The 19,640-nt window shown below is 40.2% G+C and overlaps 1 protein-coding gene across 5 annotated transcripts in view; it reads right to left on the bottom strand.

The window, feature by feature from the left end:
• Positions 1-19,640, bottom strand: part of LOC125761356 (toll-like receptor 6) — a 161,170-nt gene that overhangs the window by 58,708 nt on the left and 82,822 nt on the right. For 4 of the 5 annotated variants that reach the window (XM_049422406.1, XM_049422404.1, XM_049422405.1 and 1 more), the window contains one exon: positions 4,668-4,697. The exons of the other annotated variant lie outside the window; for it this stretch is intronic. The gene's annotated coding sequence lies outside the window, so the exon portion shown is untranslated. The remainder of the gene's footprint in view (positions 1-4,667; positions 4,698-19,640) is intronic. 5 annotated transcript variants of the gene reach the window in all.

A 19,640-nucleotide genomic window follows, 5' to 3' on the forward strand; every position in this document is an offset into this window, starting at 1 on the left:
TTTTTTTGGTAGAAGAAAATGCCTAAAAGAGTTTATTTTCGCTTTGTTGACTGATCTATAAAGTAATAAAAGTAAATAAATTGCATACTTTCAGGAGGTTGTTCTGCAGGTGTTATTCTGGAGTGATGTAGGCATGTACGGAATATATCTAAAATGTTATCTTTTTAGAATTAACTGTAAAATTAATTTTTTTTTTCATTTTTGAATTTATTTTTACGAGTATAGAACATTATTTAAAAGTAATTATACTAGACTGTTAGAATAATTGTATTTAATAAAACCCTCAAAACTTTACAGCGAATAAAATAAATATTTATCTCCATCAACTCAATATGTATTCGTTGTAGTCAAAATATTTATCATCATTCTGAGCCACTATGACACGAAATTTGTTGACAAATTCACAGATCATTGACAAAACAAAGTACTCGTTTCAGGCAGATTATTTCAATAGGATGTGAAATTCAATCCTAATGTTTGCTGTCTTTCCTTTTTTTGTCAACGCTACTGGTCAATGGTTATCCGATCGGTAGGATCGTAACGACCTCGCACGTGACTTTGGTTACAGTAAATCATCGATAGGGGGTTTGTCCCAAAAAGGCGCTAGACAACTTTCGACGCCATTACATATACCGTATCATAAATCATACCCCCGGACCAGTATGAACCGCAAGTGCTCAAAATGACACTCGAAAGTGCTTCTCATCTCACGCCCTAAAATGCAGAACTGTGTGCCCTACGAAGCTTTTGATACATACTCACATGCATATACCGTGCCTTTATGAACGATCGTTCACTGCATCCGGGATAATAGTATTCTGCATCGGGTTCGACCTAGTCCAATAGTTGGGTGCTCGGCTTTTTTTCGGGGAGAAACCTTAAATCATCACCGGATCGGCATTGGAGAGCGGAAAGCACAATGGAAGTGTGCTGATCCGACGTAAACGCAAGCTTGCAAATATCTCGCAATGCAATTCGTCAGCATGTGTGCACACACACATACAAAATGAAAAAGTGCATTGCAACCGAATTGTAATGCATTACCGGATTCCCGGACTTCCACCACGATACCATGTGCGAAAGGGACTTAGAAAAGGAAAATAATTTCAGTTTTTCATGTTAAAAAAAAAATAGAACCGACTAGTAACAAACTCCAAATGGGGTGATTTAAATTTTTCATTGTTATCCGTACCCGTTTCTTGTGGGTGGCTTTCCATCAAATCGAACCGGCAACACAATGACCGCCGAGGGAAATAAAACACGACACTAACAGTGAACCGATCGCTCAGTACAGTGGGAACTACGGGTGAGTGATGGAATGTGTTTTAATGTGGTTGCCGTTGCCGATGGGTTGCATACAGCTAGCCACAGTTTTACCACGTTGTGCATATCGATATGCGCACAAATGTGCATCCGAAATCCCGCTGTGAGTTTCAAGTGCGTAGATGATGAATTATAACCCACTCGACTTACTCGGGAACAGTTTGTAGCTTCCTTTTTCTCCGTCCAACATGGGATGTGCATTTTACGGTGCGAATGTGTGTCTATTTTGTGGGAAAACTCTTCCACTTTTTTGATGCTACAAAAGAATGATACATCTAAACCCCACTTTCGAGGTGCATGTTTGGTACGAACATGTACCGATCATTGAACCCCGGTTTCATGTTCTTCCGGTGATCCGATATTCAGGAGGGTACTCGACTTATCCATTCGGAAGTTTTCACAATTTCGGACATATAAGCTTCCTGTAGGTGTCTTTCTACTCACACACACACACACAGCTACACGCAACCACGCAACTGCAGAAAAGTGCATTTTTCGTATGGTCGTGTTGATGAACTACCCTTCGCCAGTAGTGTGGGAAGCCGGATCCATTTCAAATCGATCATGAAATATTGCTATACGGATATTGGATACAACTTGGCAAACTTTTATCATTCTCGAGAGGATTTGTGAATCGCAAGGGAACGATACACGACCGTTGCAAATTGCAACCATGCTTGCCCGGTTGCTGCTGCTGCAGCAAGGTTATGGTGTTCTTTTTATGTTCACAAAACGAATGGAATCCGCATTCTTTTTCTTCTGCAACGTTGGAATGGAGATGTGGCAGCACCAAAGAGAAATGATGTATTTAATTTCGCGTTGCAGTTGAGTGATCTTTTTCTTTTATGGACCATATGTACCTTCACTACAATGTCTCTTTTAGAAGGGGCACCTCAGTCAATGGTGATATCAAAGTATCGAAGCAACATATTAGAAAGCATGGGGAATATGTTTCGTTTTCGATATTTGATAACAACAAGGTAACAATTGCATTGTAACATTTTCAAATAAGCAGTTTGATTTGTCATATTTTGACCGAAATTATAGTGTTTCAATCGATTATTAAGGTATAAGCAATTAAAAACCTTCTGATTGCATACCTTTAGGCGTCCTTAAACACATCAGCTTGTATTAATAATTTTATAAATTAAGCCAAAATATTTTATGTTAAAAACTGTGCTGCGTCTTTCAAGAAACAAGTATTTAAACTTTAAACAAGATTAGATTTTAGAACTTTAATGTACAATGAAGAAATATTAATAAGAAAAAATAGTTAAAATATAAAAAAGTAGAATTTTAGTAATAATTATCTAATGAATGTGAAACAATTGTATTACGTTCATGGATAATAAAAAACTAAATGCTGCAAATATGTTCTGGTTTTCTGTTGCATTTTGTATTACTAAATATGCTTTCTCTATCCCTTTGCCATTTGCAATCATTGTGTTACTTCCATTTCAAATCCATCACCCTAATGGAATGACACGAAAAGTGCAGTATGTCTCATTTAATAATTTAAATTTATATTTCATTCCCTTCTACCATGTTTGCCATGTTCCATATCCCCGATACAACACTTCATCATAGCGAGAATAATTTAATCATGCTTGCACCGCTTCACCGTATGCTTTTGTCGACGCACCATGTGGCTTTTAGTTTGCTTCTGTGTTTTTTTTTTGCAGATGCATATCGTGCAGATATATGAAAGAAAGGTACACGTGAACGAAGAGTGCATTTCGAAACATAATCATTTACCATGCCCATGCTAACCAGACCGTAAACTGTGTCATAAAACAGGTGTCCCGTGCACAAGGGGAACGCATGTTACATAGGTTGCGATGGGGCATTAGCGTGCCGATCCGATTCACGGTCACCGAACGGGAACGACCGTGTCGAGATAAGACGTGGTAGCACAGATGCATTAGACTCCTATCTGAGGCTGTGATCAACCGCTTTTGTTGTACAGGCGCGGGAGTATGATTGGCAAGCGGATGCACTCAAAGGTGAGTTGCATATGTTGCGGCTCGTACACGTCATATTCTTTAGTAATTAAATCTTTACATTGCTGAAGTTAACCTCAGCTTTCGCACGGTGAGTATGCTCTATTCTGCTGGATCGATCAGTCTCGCTTTATGCAGCTTATCAGTTCACGCAGCACGTACTGGCTATCTGGTTAGAAGGTTGTCAACCAAACCAGGTTGAGCTTATACCTTTTTGGGGAGAAACGTATGGTTATCGAGCGTTACGTGAAAGTGAGTAGGAATCTCCCTACTTTAAAGCGGTTTAGTTGAGTTCATTTGGACCTTTCGGTTAAGGTTCCGGGTTGAGTTGTTCATCGAACCATACAGTAGCCGTGTAGAACTTGAAACAGTTGAAGTTCTAGTGCACCAAAAAAGCTACCAAAAAAACCATTACCTCACGCCAGCACGCACCGAGGGCGGGTCAAGCACGGAAGTAAACCTTTTCGTCTTTCCATTAGCAACTAACCCCTCCGGTCTGGTATGGCATTAAAGTGAGGTATAGATCAGCCGCAATGCTTCGTTAATTTTTTGGTGAGGAAATCACCAGTTCTCGGGGGTTTTGTAGCTGTATTTCTTTCTACATATATTCCCCTTTAGTATCTAATTTAACGCTCCAATCTTCCGCAACTTAGCGGACAGTGAAGAGATTCTATGCCCAATACCATACTTTTCTATGCCAGCTGAGCGAATAATGACTATTTCTGCTACACCACGACGAGCGATGGTCAGAAAATCAAAAAACAAGCAGGAGAGAAAGTACCAAAAGCATTCCCCACCAATGTCGTTTGGTGAAATTGTTCGAATAAGAAAGCTTCAACGATCTCTGCCCCCCCAAAAAGGAGCGCAAGGTAAGGTTTGAAATGGTAATGAGACAGTAATAATGCGCCCAAGTGGCGTGTGGCTGTGCTGGAATGTCTATGAAACGGTTGCGGTACAATCAAAGAAGTAAATTAAACACGGTGTGGGTCATTCTTGGGCCTGACGCTTTCGACGTTGACGTTACATTACAAAGATTTCCCCCCCCTTGAAAATAACACCGCTAATGAAACAATGTGGCAAAGAATGGTTGATGAACTGCTTAATAATTTACGAATGCTTTATGGCACGCGGTGTTACATGAACCGTGTATTGAACGGCGATTCCAGTTGTGGGGGGAAATGCAGTATGTTTGTTTAGTTATTATTCTTCAATAGGCGGCCGGAAGGGATTAGTTTCTATAGTAGACGCAAGGTTTATAGAAGAAAGGGTAGGTGTTTCTTGAAACACATACATTTTTTTTACTAATTGGCAGTAACAGCTAATAAATAACTCAGCTAACCCTACCTTATATATTTGTTGTCACTGGAAGAGCCACTGAAATGGAAAGATAATTTGATTGTTAGTTTTTAGATTTGGTGGAATTGTGTGTTGAGCGAAATGTAATAAGAAATTTCAAGGCATAGGGCCAATTATAATTAAATGTAGTTGTAAAAACCTAAGCATTATTTTTGTTGTCACAGTAATGATGTAAATCTTTGTTGTAAATGTTGTAAATCGTTGTAAAGTTGTATAGCGATGGGCGGAATTAAGGGTTCAGAAATTATTTGTTGTTCCATCAACTTTTTCAGGGAAATCTTAAATCTTTTCGTCTTTTAAATCAAATGTTGGAAGATTGTTTCTCATTCCTTATTACGAGACATCGATTCGTTCAAAAGGCGATGTCTGGAATCTGTAAGGAAGAATTGCTCAACATAGAACCTTTGGTCAAGTTCTTTACCTTGTCGTAAATTCTGGGAGCAGTTTGTCATCACGTAAAGTAGGAACTCATAACTTTTTTTGAAAGGACTACAGAACCGTATAAATACCTTCCAGGACATACACACAAGTACGATTGATGACTTGGTTTATGTCCTCTAAAATAGCTGAGATAAATGATTGGCAGACGATGAGAGTTTCTAAAAAAAAATACCTCAGATTCTATCAATTGCCTAACTTTGCTGACATGAATGTTTGATTTAGTAGTAGCTCAGGGAGCCATTTACTTTGGTAGTAGAACTATTGGACGATTTCACTCCTTTCATGTTTCCTGAAGTTTGTTTTTAAGAGTCCAATTCATAGGATTCCTGCTTAGACAAGAAGGGTCAAATATTGTGAAGAATTCTGGCTAGTAATAGAAATTATAAACCCATAATTTTATTGAAATCTCTTCAACAATATCTGCACAAGAAAAGGGTCAAAAAGCTACTTACCCCAGCAAGTTATTAGCTATTAGTCTTCAAAGAATAATATGAAATCGTTTTCAGAAACATCAGAAAGTTGTCCCAGCTCAATTAGGATGCTAATTACCGGAACCGTTCCCTGAAGCTTTTTCCCACAAGAATGTCCTTCTGATGATGGTTTGCACATCAATCTGATGCTCTTGTAGTAAAACACATGGTCAGGGAAAGGCCACCATGTACAATCGCTCTAAGCTGATCCGATTGCAATCGAACCCGGGTTTCGTTTAATTTATTCACGCTTCGCCTGTCAATCTTTAATCGCATCAAACTGCCGATACTCGTGCCGAGCCGCTGTTAGGATGGGCTGTTAGCAAGCAACCTGACCGTAAAAGGTGCGAGCTGGCAAATTGTGCTACACCAATCGGAATGGCAATTAATTAGTCGCATTAAGTTTATTGTCGCGTGTCGTCGAGTGCAATCACGCGTCCGTAAAGCTGTTTGATTCGGCTCGCACCAGCTGAAAATGGAGTGATGCTGCGATGAACCACAATGGCGAGGAACGTTTAGAATATTGGCGTGTGTATGTGCGCTTGCACTGCTTACTCATAGCGGTTCTAATGGCGCTTTCGGCACACGTCATGTCGGCGAATCAATCATCATGACAAACGACCCGATTCGTTTTCGGGTCACGACGGTGTTCGGTAAAGCATTGACGGTTTGCCGTTTGTCAACGCTGGTAGGACATCGGTGATACAAGGCACCAGACCAAAAGCTCAAGATGCTCTCAATTTCCTTGCGGTGTCGTCTACCGGTGCGACGGATACCTTCGAGGCCGAAAATTGGTTCATTAATTTTGGTCTCTACGGCGTTCGGCTTCCGGTTCCCTGGGTACGGGCTGAATTCGGGCATTCGGTTTCCCATCAAAAAAGCGTACCTACTATCAACGCCATTCTTATTAAGGACATTACGAAGACGTCCAATGCGGACGTTATTGCTGCGGGCGTGGATACAGGCAGTAGACCGAAAACCGAAACCGAGAGAAAGAGAATGAAACCCAGCCGGTTCCGTACCTGTCGCCAGGGTCGGAACCTACCGTTAAAGGTCAACCTCGCGGGAATTGTGCTCACGCGGCGGTAGAGTTATACGAGCTCACCGCACCGGGAGCAACATGACAAAGTTAATAAAACATGTGCTCGAATAATAATCACATCGTGTGCTTCACGAGTGCACGAGGTCACAGGAAATTTTTCCTTCTTCGATTCTCGCGCTTTTCACCCACCATTTTGGTCGCTTTTGCTCACAAAAATATCCATCTTTTTTTGTTTCAAAGCACATCAACTGAGCGAACAAACGGGGCAAGCATTCTAATGCCGAACCATTTGTTCAACATTTGCTGTGTGTGAGTTTGGTGTTTGTTTTTTGTCGTACGCTTTCCTGCCCTCACCCGGGTCAGGGTAAATCTGTGCCCCTCGGTTCGCAACGGTGGAGCATATTCGCTGAACTGTCGCCGTTGGCAGGATTAGCTTTAATTTCAGCTGACAGTTTGTTGGTGCATGAACTGTCAAAAAACTTTACCAACCAGGGTTAGTGGCCGTCGGTTAGTAGCTTCCAGCTTTCGGACTTCCCTTTGCTGTTGGTTTTGTACACGTGCTGCTTTGAAGAGGAGCAATTTCAGGTTGAATAAAAAAACAAATTCTGTATAAAGCTTGCTTACGGGCATGGGAAGTCTACGTATGATAAGCTTTTTTTGCGCTGATGACACACGGGTACGGGGGACGGGAAGCGAAAGTGCTCGCGTATGGTTTTACACGTGTTTTGCTGTCACGCTAACTGGTTCGATGACAAGTTGCTAATCGGATCCAGAAAAGAATGTTGCAAACTTTCTTTGGAGCGAAACCGATTTATGCAGCATTACACATTTTTTTCTCTCCTTGGGATCCTTTTTAGCATGAAATAAAAATGCAAGTGAATTGAAAGGAGATTTGAATTTTGAATTTTGAATAAACAGTAAAAAAATATATTTCACTTATGCTTCTAATAATGAATAAAGAAATTGATTGTTCTTAATTTTGATAAACATCATGCATAGGATACATAGGATTGTTTAGTTTTATGCAGTCATAGATCTTAATCCCAATAGATGGTAAAATGACTAGAAGGTGTAATAAAATATCTTATCAAAATAAAATTGGTAAAGCAATGGTAAAGGCATAAACTTTGCTTCAAAAAACCAAGCATACGATTTTAAGCGCAAAGCCTTTCACAAGCTAAGCGTGTGATTTAAAAACTACCAATAAAGAACCACTTATGTCAGCAAATCGGTGTGTCGTCGTTTTTAACAGACCAACTAAAGAGATAGTTTTGCCACCAAGAAAAAGTGGTGCGTGTTTGTTGAGGAAGCACTTGGGGGTTTTTGCTGAAGAAAGTGGCACATGGATGGGAAAATAGATCGAATGAGAAGAAGGGAGAAAAAAAAAAACCTAGGCCAGAATCTAAAAAGGATCGAGTTATAAGTATTTGGTGACAGTATAAAACTTTCCTTCTTCCTTCTCTTCACGAGACTCCCATTTGAGATAAGCAAACCATTGCGAAAGCTCGCTGGTGAAGGAAAGCAAAAAAAAGGCTCGTCGTATAAAGTTTTGCCGCTTCCATTGTTTGGTTCAACTTTATAATCGGGTGTATCCTATGCTTGTGGAGCTTTTGATCACAAGAAGGCCAACAGTGTGCTGTAGGCACATAGGTTTTGTTGGTACTATTATTATTATTTACTATTGTGTTTGCTTTTTTTCCTATCTCTCTCCTTCTACTCTCTCTAGTCTAGGATATGCGTTCGACTTTTTACCGCGTTTCCATCCGTGAAGGACGACGGTAGCAGACGACACAAGACAACCAAACGGCGATAAACTTCTATCTGCCGTTGGTTGAAGGGAGCCGATCGGAAAACTGCAGAACGATCAACTTTAAGCAAGGTGATTTATAAAGACTCCCACGTTCAAGTGATTTCCCCGCTTTTCCTTTGCATTCCTTCGCATGTGTTGGGCACAAAAAGACAAAGAAACGAGAGTATTCTTTCAATTCAATTAAAGTGCCTACCAAGAAAAAGTGAAAAGTTTCCCGCAAAACCGCTCGGGAAACAAAACGGTTTACCGCCACTAGAGACGTACTCGTTTGGTGGCAATGCTTACGGAAGAAATGTGAAGAGCCAATGTCGAGATTTAACGAGTCGTTTTTGCTTTGCTGTATATGGTTGAATATGATACAGACAAACAAAAGCATCGTCGGAAATGAAACCAAGCACACCGGTTCGATTGTAAGGAAAGCTTTTGTTTTTCCTGCTGGTTAACAAATTGGAATGAATATTTTTGCAACAAACCGGTATCTTATTTTTGCAATTTCCTGCCCAAAACGGTTCAGCGAATACTCACGATACATGTTGGAAGCATTCCTGGCGGAATGTTTTAAATCCTGTCTGTTTGTAATGATTTTGCCTACTTTCGGGCGCATTTGTAGGCACGTGACGGGGAACATGTGCGGCTTCTTACGAAGGTTTAAAGAGACGTAGGTAGCCGGTGTTTAGCATGGCTTCCATCCTGCTGGGGTTTGATGAAATTCTTCAAAATACAGTTCAAAATGACAAGCCGACGGGATGAACCCGCTCATTGTCGAAGGTATTTCCGGATTCCCATATTTGCGAGCGGGAAGATATGAAACGGGAAGAAACATAACTTCGAAGCTACCGGAAGTTGCTGTACATGCTTTAGCATAATGAACGTAGAACTGAAGCCGGACAGTTCACAGGTTTTGATTCCGTATGAAGAGGTTCATAGCTTTCGGTACTGAGAAATTCATTTCGTAACTCGTTTAGAATTGAGCTTAGGTTTGAAGATTTCGTTACCCTCAGCTCGGGGTGAGATTTTTCGGTCTGTTGTCATCACGTGCAAAGCATTGAAAGGCGAAACTGCACGACTGGGAAACAGCTCGATTTCACTATCAACACGTGCCAGAAATGTTAAAAATAGTTCATAGAGACTGACATGAGTTCAGACGGGTTTGGGTTTTGGATTTTATTGAGAGGACAATCAGCTGGGAAAGAAGCCATTCAACTTTAGTTTTGGGTTTTTTTGAGATTTTTTTTAATGGATTATGATAACAAAAATTAAACTAAATATATTATAAACTTTTAAAGCTGATATTTTTTATCCTTTCACAGTAAATTTAATTAATATAAACTAAACTTTAAATTAAATTTAAAATTTCAAATTTGAACAGTAAACTTTAATTTAAATTTCATGTTGAGAAATTCACATACTGTCGTCAAGTTTTTCGAAACTTATTAGCTTCTACGACAATTAGCATCACCATAAATGCAAAAGCACTTGCTGCATCAGTATGCACCACCTCCAAACTGCCGTGAACACAGTTATTAATGTGCTTGTGTGATGTTCTCTGTCGTTCGTACTTTGTCGGCCGGCCGGTCGGGTCATATTCGCTCCCTTCCCTTTGCCACACAGGTAATTTGAAGCTGGTCAGGAAGTGTACCAACGGAAAGAAAGGAGTTCCTCAACCGAAACCACATATTCATTTCAATTTCATTGTTTCGTCCCGGTCGGTCGGTATATGGCCACATGCGAAACACGCACCAGTACCAGTACTGTGCCAGACTCTAACGTTACCCGGATCGGTTGTAGTAGTGCCGGTAGGGAAAATGGTTAAGCTAAGCTGCAAAAAATAGCAACATTTCCGAACACATTTTTCATCTCGCTGCCAGCAGTCGGTGAACATTGTCCAGGGAAGCAGGAAAAGATTTTTCAATTTCAAGCGACATTTACTGTTTTACTTTGATCATGCTGGAAGCAACCTGAAGGCCAGCTGATGTAAAATTAACAGCGAACAATGAGCTTAGTTTAGAAATGGTGAAACAAAATTAAGTAAAAAGTAATTTTAAGTAAATTCAGTCTAAAAAATATTTACATACATTGTATCAGTCTGTACTTAAAACGAAACTACGTGTCCTCCCTAGTGCAGCAGTCAATTGATTCACTTTATGTCCTTTCCTTTTATGTCAACTCCACATTCAGCCATCTCCCTCGTCAATCTAGAACTGCAAGTTTCATTTGCGTAAGATGGACAACTTTCGTCAAGCATGCATTACTCCCTCGGGGACACAATGTTAAATGATAGTTGATCTTGAGACCATCGACATGGAAAAGAATCGTTTGATGTGAGATTATTGGGTGCATAGCCCTGACAAACGGTAAAGTATGTGAGAAACCTTTTCTCCTTTTTTGGTATGTATGTTCCACCCATACATACTGACAACAGACCAGTACAGTTTTGTCGGCATAAACATCAAACACTGGTCAGTGTGTGCAATAGTGTGTGTCGTATGCACCGAGACCAAAAGAGTTCATGTTACGTTCTTCTTCCATTCTCCAACCCTCGACACTGGCTCTTTAAGGATTCAGGTGGGAAGTGGACCAAACGACTGGATGACCATTGAGAGACCATATTCTTGAAAGAGGACTCACCGTAAGTGGTAACATGAATATTAACGTATATAGTTGCAGTGTGAATAGGTATTTAATTTACTGCTATTTTAGTGCAACTTGTGTCCTTTTTTGTTGATGAACAGTGGAAGTTTCTAGGATTCGTAAACTCAACAAGTTTAGTGCGAGCAGTTAGCAGGATTTGCTGAAAGGAATTTTGTGTGTCTCAGAGAGTGTATGAAGTCATAAGATTGATATCCAAGCGCTATTGCATAGTAGTATAATGCTTTGAACTCATCAAAATTAATTGAGAAACAATTGATTTATGAGAGAAAATATCAGTTCAATAAAAAAGCATTTTATTTAAAACAGTTTTCGCATTAATTATACATGGATTATTTATTTATTTATCAATCAATTAAAAGTGCAATAAAATTAGGCTAAGCGAATTGGAAAAATAAAACCTCTGATAAAAGCAAATACTTAAAGAAGTTAATTCCAAAATATGAAACAACTAAGATGGGATCAGTGATAGATTATATATTATGAGTTGCCTAAACAGGTATCAACCATCTTGAGCTTTATTGCCTGATTAAACTAAAACTCCATGTTGCTATTTATTTGAAGATATTGTTGTTATCATTTGAGGAAAATTTATTAATTTTTTCCAAACTATAAATTCGATGATTAATTTTAATGTTAATCACAATATAGTTTTGTGACAAACATTATTAATTTTGCTGTAATTATAAAAATGTAATAAAAAATTGTGAAATTTTCATCATTTTGTGTACTATATTAACAAACAATAACGAATTAAGAACCAAAAACCTCCTTGCTTCAATGGTCTGTTGCAATTGTATGATATGATACCACACCAAAAACCCGCTGCGTGCGTTGGCAATTCTAATTAGATGGTGTATTCAAGAAATCCTTATTTATGCTAGGAACAGCTGTGATTATACACTGCACCAATGTAATCCAAACTGATAATTTATTTCATTACCGAATAAATACCACACAAACGCACACCCGAGTACCGGCTAGCCGTACATACATCCGTAGAATCCGTGGTGCTACTGCTGGCAAACGCTCATTTCCATAACCGCTCATTTCAATTAGGCGCCCTTTGCAATCGATTGTTATCGATGAGTGCGGAGGTCGGATCGGGCAGGTTTGTCGAAATAGTTTCACACTCCACTGCACGACAGATAGCAGAAAGAGGCATCGCGCACACGAAAAACAATCATCCGCAGTTGTATACAGCATTTGCATCCGCAAAACAGCTGTTTCCGTTCGTTTGCGCCAGAAATGGACCGCTTGGTGCCGTTCTGCTTCGATGACTGTTGACTGTTTTGTTTGTTAATTTGCTCACTGCCATGGCATCAGCTGCACCCGATATGTGCGTGTTCTTTTTTTGTTTTTTTTTGGTCCCCTCGTAGGGACATCCAATCAAGGTCGCTCCCACTATCGTGTGGGAGAGTATCTTCCGAAAGAATGTGAGGATGAGTGTGTGTGTTTCTTTTTTTTTATTTATTTTCAAAGTATAGTAGAGAGTAGTTTCAATTTTTGGTACACCTCACAGCAGCAGAAAGTCAGCAGCTTTGATTTTACGAAACGATAGACACACGGCTAATGATGTTTACGTGCGAAAACGATTGCCCGACGATGCTGGTTTCGATGTCGTACGGCGCACAATGTGGTTTTGCCACGTGTGACTTTGTTTTCGCGCTGCTTGCCTGCGTTGGTAGAAGCCGATGGGGAATTAAATTAAATATATTCACCATCGTCGCATCGTATACGCTTTCTGGTGGGACGGTACAATGCCGGCAAACCTAGCACCGATCGTGACGATAATCTATAAAACCGTCACAGCCACTATAGCGATGAGCGTAATTTGGAAGTTGATTTTTATTTGCATACTCAACCATGATTACTAACTAGCACGCGTATTAAAATTGCTTCCAATGAAATGTTCCTACCGAAAAACGAGGGAGGGTTTTATTGAGAGCTGAGCGTTAATAAAACACAAATTAGGTACGGCGATAATGATGGCACAAGCAAGCTTTCCCCGGGTGGACTTTTCCACGGGAAAGGGTTCTGATAGCTGTCAATCGGTACAGATAAGGTCGGTGTCAAATGCGAACAATTTGCACAATCTTTCGTACAACACACGTTGTATGAAAATGTCCCTCCCGTTCAGGGGAAGAATTATGGTGCGGAAAACGAACTCCTTCACAGTCGGTGTCAGTTGTGATGTGTATGCAGTTTTGTTATTTTTTTTTTTTGGTTGCCATTTCTTTCTTTCTGCAACCATGAGGGGGTCCCTAAATGATTTTAAGCCAGGTGTCAAACTGTGACAGTAACAAGGGTTGTCAACGATGTTGGTTCGATATCATTCGTATGTGACACCCGTAGAGCCAATTGGGCTGTAGGAAGGAGATAGGGGGGAAAAAACCAATTGCTGGAGAAGTGATGTCCAAAAAACAAACAAAAAAAGGGGCAAATTCGAAGAGAATAATCAAATGTGTGTCGTCAAACAGGAAGACAATTTAATGCAAAACATTTCCCGAAAGGTTTTGCGAACCCTTTTACGAATGTGTTCATCAATCATGATTGGTACACGTGGAATAAGGGAACAAAGATAGACTTTAAAATACTCTCAAACTTGTTTCAACGCTTCTTTAAGTTTGGAAGTCTATACTCGTATGCACCACAAAACAGATTCGCAACGTTTTGCAAACGAGCATCCTTATATTTCATCACAGAACGTTGGCAGGTAAACAATAGGACACCACACTCCAGTCGACCGCCATCTACTGCCGTCTGCTAATTACAACCCCAAAAGATGTTCCGGGGGGCCGGTGTGTTCGCTCGTACGTCGTAAGCTTCCCTGTATACGCCTTGTTGAACCTGCTCGTACAACAGATTCCTTCTCATTTACATCAGTTGGAGGATTATCTAAACTGCCACGTACCGCGCACCACCATTTCGCATCACATTTCCACACTAGCTCCCGTTTGGTAAACATTTTGTGGCTTTTCCTTACCACCGAAGTTACCTAAATGCTAAAAGGAGGCAAAGGAATTTTATTATTTAATTAAAGTAAACTGAAACCGAGGAAAAGCTTTCCGCCCGCGAGGGGAAAGTGTGGGAAAAGCCACGGCTTTTTCGGATAAAATTAGATTCAACTTCACCTGCCCCACTCAGGTGTCTTGGTTGGGCTGTGTCAGCATCTTCAGGTGGAGAAGTTTGACTTCATGGCACCGAGATTAACTGAGCTTCCGAAACCTTCCCACGGGTTTTTGGGCGATACTGGTTTAATTTGGCTTCGGTAAAAGACAATTGGCAAAAAAGGGCTCCAATGTTAATTCGAAGAAATCGCATTCGACTCGGGTACTCACAACCGAATGGTACCACACACCGTCACTGTGACAGTCGTCGACGACGCGCGTTAAAGTGTGAAGATCGTGTACGCTGGGATCTTGTGTACATGCTCACATTGGAAGGAAGCACACACGGCAGTACGTACGGTTTTGCAATTAAGATGTCCTTGCTAAAACGTCCTTGTTTGATTTTTGCTCTCTCTCTCACGCTCTCTCCCACTCTCTCCACCGAAACCTTTCGTTTGCGCAAACAATCTGTTTCGGTTCGAGTCAGGAGAACTATGCGTGGATGTTAATGGAGATGATGAGGATGGTAATGGGCGTTGATGGCGTAATGGGAATCAGCACTGGCAGTGCAAACAAAACGAGTCAAGCCTTACCCGAAAGAGCTACACCCGTTGATAGAAGCTTCGTGTGTGCATGAGTCAGTTATCTTCGGAAATGTTACGCATCTGCCCAACAGTCGTAGTCGCAGTACGGCCCGGGACGAAATCTCTGGATTGCTCCTTATGGTACGACAAACGGTGTTGTCATTAGGGGTTGACCATTAGTGTGTGCAAGATCCTCTAGTGTCGCTAAGAAGATTAGATACCGTACCGTTTTCCCGAATCCTTCCCACCAATTAAAGCTTCCAGCCAACAGTCTGAAATCCGGAAGTTCGAACTAGAGCGTTCGTTTTTTTCCCTCCCTCCCCCTTTCGTTTTCTTCCTTCTTGTCAGTGACTTTAGGCCACTGAAGGTGTTGCACGAGGGCATGTGACTTTGTGTGCGACGTGTGTAAACGAACACTAAGCCCACTTGGACTGCAACCTTCCGTGACTCGGTAGAATTGGTTCCGTGTTCTCGTGTCATGTGAAAACAAACATGTGCAGACAACCGCCATGGGCACGGATAAAATGTCAATAAATTCGTCAAGTCAAATCCTCCGTCCGTACACCGAAACGCGGTACATGGGAAGCCTTTCAACGAGCCTTCACGAACCGTTTCACACTAGACACCGGACAGCGCCGACCGAATCGGCAATGGAAACGGGCCGGCAGTGGTGGATGCTTTTAATTGATGCGAGATTTGGTTTTTGATTTTTGAACAATGAAACAAGATACGAAAAGACCAGAGTTGGAGATGACCGAGCGCATCTAGATTAGCTACCATACCCAAAAATAAAAAAACTTCGTTTTCGTACCAAAAAGGTTCGTCGCTTGTAATTGGTCCAAATTTTGAATCCCAAACTGTCCATCAAATGACAGTCCTTTCTTCCCTTCTATCATGCAGTGTGTGTTTTTTCTGAGTTAAATCTTTTGTATTAATCTGAAACCAATTAACTGAATTGTAGAAAAAAAAAATTGCCTACTCATGCAAACTACGCGATCGATGCCTTCGGGCGGATCCATTTTCGTTTGATCCGGCTGTTTTGTGACGTTCGTATGATCATTGGTTGCGTGGAAGCTTGCCGGTAGCCTAGAATTAAAACTTTAATTCGGCTTAGCTTCTTCCACGTTTCGCTAAGCAGACACTTTCCAGCACCCTTAAGCGGGGTTTTATTTGTGTAGATCGATATCACGATATGATGGCGTGTTGAGCTGGTTAAGCTTTACAAAGTAATCGTTTCGTTGGTTTAATTTGTAAGATGAACACCTTTAGATATAGGTTATTATAGCTTTAAAAGAAAGGGATAAAAATAAAAGTTAACACAAAATTCATTACGAGCGAAAAAAATATGCGATTTTTCCCCACGAGTATTTCAATGGGATTTTAAGGATATGATGATTTTTTGCGTGTAGTTCTTCTTCTAAATGCTTTTAAAACACGGTGTTTTATTTCTCACGGTAGTGTTTTTGACAACATTTACCTAAAAAATAACTAATCGATTTTTCCTTTGCCAAGAATGCCCATCAAATTACATTCTGTGTAAACTATCCGTATGCCACAACGTGCCTATACAGTTGTTTAGTTTTGTTTTCAACTATACTCCACACTGTTTGTTGCAGCTGTAAAATTGACCATCAGAGTAAGTACCGACAAACCGGTTTCACACCATGTTGCAGCTCAAAAAAAAATTCTGGAAAAATCCATTTTGCAGCAAAAATCGACGTAAACGATGCAAATGGAAGCTCGTTTTGTTCTTGTAACAGTTAAAAAAACGTAGTATTTGATGAATAGCACTAGCAATGTTGATGGAAGCATTGAGTTTTTGCACCAAATGATGCACCGGTGTACACGAACGATCTTTTCAATGTGGGGAAAAGCCCATTTTCCTGTTACTCATTTGCATCGGCGATAGTTCGTTAGCGATGCAACGTTTGTTGATTTAGACGGTTTTTGTATGGTTTTCAGTATGCTTATGAATGCTTTTATTGTGCACATTTAGTTTTTTTTAACATTTGTACGAAAAAGCCATTCTACATTTTTTAACTGAATTATATAAGTGTTATTTTAAAGTTCCTTTTATTATAAAATTTTGCCAAAAACACGACTAGCTTTTTATTTTGGATTAATCTCTAGAATTTATAATTTTAAAAATTGCCTAATGAATAAAACAAATACTAACTTACAGATTTTTAAGAAATAATAATTTTTTTATCTTATTTCTTAATAGAAATTTCGAAACCCTGATTCAAATTTCATTTACAACAATTCTAATTGTAATAGCATCATTTTTTCCCGGTTCACTTATTAATACGTTCTGTCCCTTTTCTATTCTTAAGCGTTATTTGATTCTCTCTTACCTACGAAAACGGTCAGGTTACACATTCATCCCTTAAATAATGCACCAGCAGAGGGATGGTTGTTGTTACACCGTGTAACAGACTTTGCTGCAACACTGCACGCAGCAAAAGGTGTAAAAAGGAAGGTGAAAATTATAATGTTTGCTGCTAGCGAAGGGACCACCGATTTTATTTTATTTACTTGGAAGATGATTCGATTGTTGTTAACACATTTTAACAGACACACACACACTGTTACCCTAACACAATCTTTTTTCTTACTGCACACATTTTTATACACCAAAAACAATCAATACACTGTGACGTTTTTTTCTTGTTTAACAAACATAAAATATTATTCCATTATGCTTCACTGGATAGATTTACAGCACTGGTGGGCACTGGTGGGATGAGTAGAAAAAGAAAATCCAGGATAGAAAAACTAAATACATTTACGCGTAAAATTGCTTCACCATTCGTCGCGCAGGACGATGCCCCCCCTGTGATAATCCGATCTGCAATTATTGAATTACATTCAACACCGGCGGCGGTATCCGGTGTGGCAAGTTGTAGAATTACACCTCGAAGGTGATGTCTGGCACACGACGCAACGTAAAGATCCTAGCCGGAGCAAACAACCGATCGAAAGTGAGGGAAAAGCTTTAGTCAAAACAAATCGACGATAATCCGATAATTTTACACCGGTGTTGTTTTCCTTATTCGTAGTGCCGGTGATTTCCTACCGCGAAAACACCTGGGCTTTTCCTTAGGAAGTGGTCAGAAAGGAGCAATATATTGAATCACACGCACAAAAACAGTGACACACACAAATACAATTATTCACAAACAGCTGCCGAACGGTAAGTGCGCTAACTGACCACCACAGGGTGCCAACAAAGGACAATGCGGTCCGGTAAGCGCCATAGGGCAAACAAACTGCGGCCGCTTATCGGAAATTTATGATCTCCGCCTAGCGATTACGTTTTCAATTGTCGTTTCCCAGGCCACACAGAACGCACGCAGGATCAAACCGGGATTCATTTTCCTATTTTCATTTTTATTTGTACGGTTGCGGCGAGGATATAAATTGTCGGTTTTTATTATGAATTATTAAAATGTTTGATTTTATCTACAATAGAACATATGATATTAAATCACTATTTCCTTGTGAGCAGGCTATTGCGATAGTTAATCTTAAAAGGGTGCCATTAAGCTGGATTAAAGTGGGAATTGATCAAAAACTATTCATAAGTAGAATAATTCACAAACACACGCACACTTCTTCATCCTTTTATTGAAGAACGGATCAAGGGAGACGCCGTCAACTCAATCCCTGCCATGCGCTTGCGTGTGATGCGCAAAAAAACCATCGTAAATCAAATCCGCGCACTTATTTCACAGTAAAAACACCTCACACACCTCGCAGAAGCTTTCTACACAACACACGCGTGGCAGAGGGATTACAATAAATTAAACCCAACGTTGTCCCCCTTAAGTAACACATCGTACCTTTTTTCCACAATATACCACAATTGCGCAAAGTTAAATACACTACGCAAACATCACTGTACGGGATGGATAGAACTTCCCAAATCACAAATTAAACTGTATTCCACTCGGTGTCAACGAACGCGTACTCACGGGAGGGTGAAAGAACAACAAGAAATGCACGCCAAACTCACGGTTTAACGGCTTTTAATGCGGCAACTTATGTGACGAACCGACCGGACGATATATGCTGCCACGCGCCACTACGTTAGACAAAACACTGAAGAGTTTCGATCAAAATCATCGCGGCAGAACCGCGTGTGCATCGCAGCGGTGTACCATGAATGTTATGCTCTCTCGCATTTTGTGCTCTCGCATTAAACAGGTTTAGCTGGGAAAAGAATGAATGTAAATCGCTTTGTTTCGGGTTTTTTTAAAGGTGGAAAAACTGTAATTTTTATTTTTTTTACATAAATATTCTGTTTTATTAAAATGTGTTTAGTAATGTAAAAAATGTATTCAATATTTAAAAGGTTACATCAACATTACATTACAATTCTGCCAGCAACCCTGTACACGCTCTCTCTCACATTTCGGGAAGAACATTCATTTATGCTGCGAGAGCAAACGCTAAATGGTTCATTCCACCGATGAACTTTTACATCGCACAGCATGAACCCCTAAGAAATGCTGCACAATTTTAAACAATCAACATAAAAATATGCTACGGCGCTAGGGGTGCATTGTTAGCTGATTTTCAACTTGGTTTGAATTATATTCTTTCCCTGATTTTTTATGGACAGGGTGTCCGAAATGTTAAAAATGGGATATAGATGGTGCAGAATGGTGCATATTGTATGGCTCGCTTTCCGTTGCTACTGCTTCTTCTACCCTTTTCCACCATGGTAAGGTGGTTTATGCTCGCGTGCGAGTGATCTTGTTATTATTATTATTTCGATTGCATTTGGTGCTGCTGCTGCTGAAAATTGGTAAAACAAATCCTTGTTCGAATGATCGAATTTTCGGTACTGATT

The sequence above is a fragment of the Anopheles funestus genome, chromosome 2RL (genome assembly GCF_943734845.2).
Source record: "Anopheles funestus chromosome 2RL, idAnoFuneDA-416_04, whole genome shotgun sequence".
Lineage (NCBI taxonomy): Eukaryota > Metazoa > Arthropoda > Insecta > Diptera > Culicidae > Anopheles > Anopheles funestus.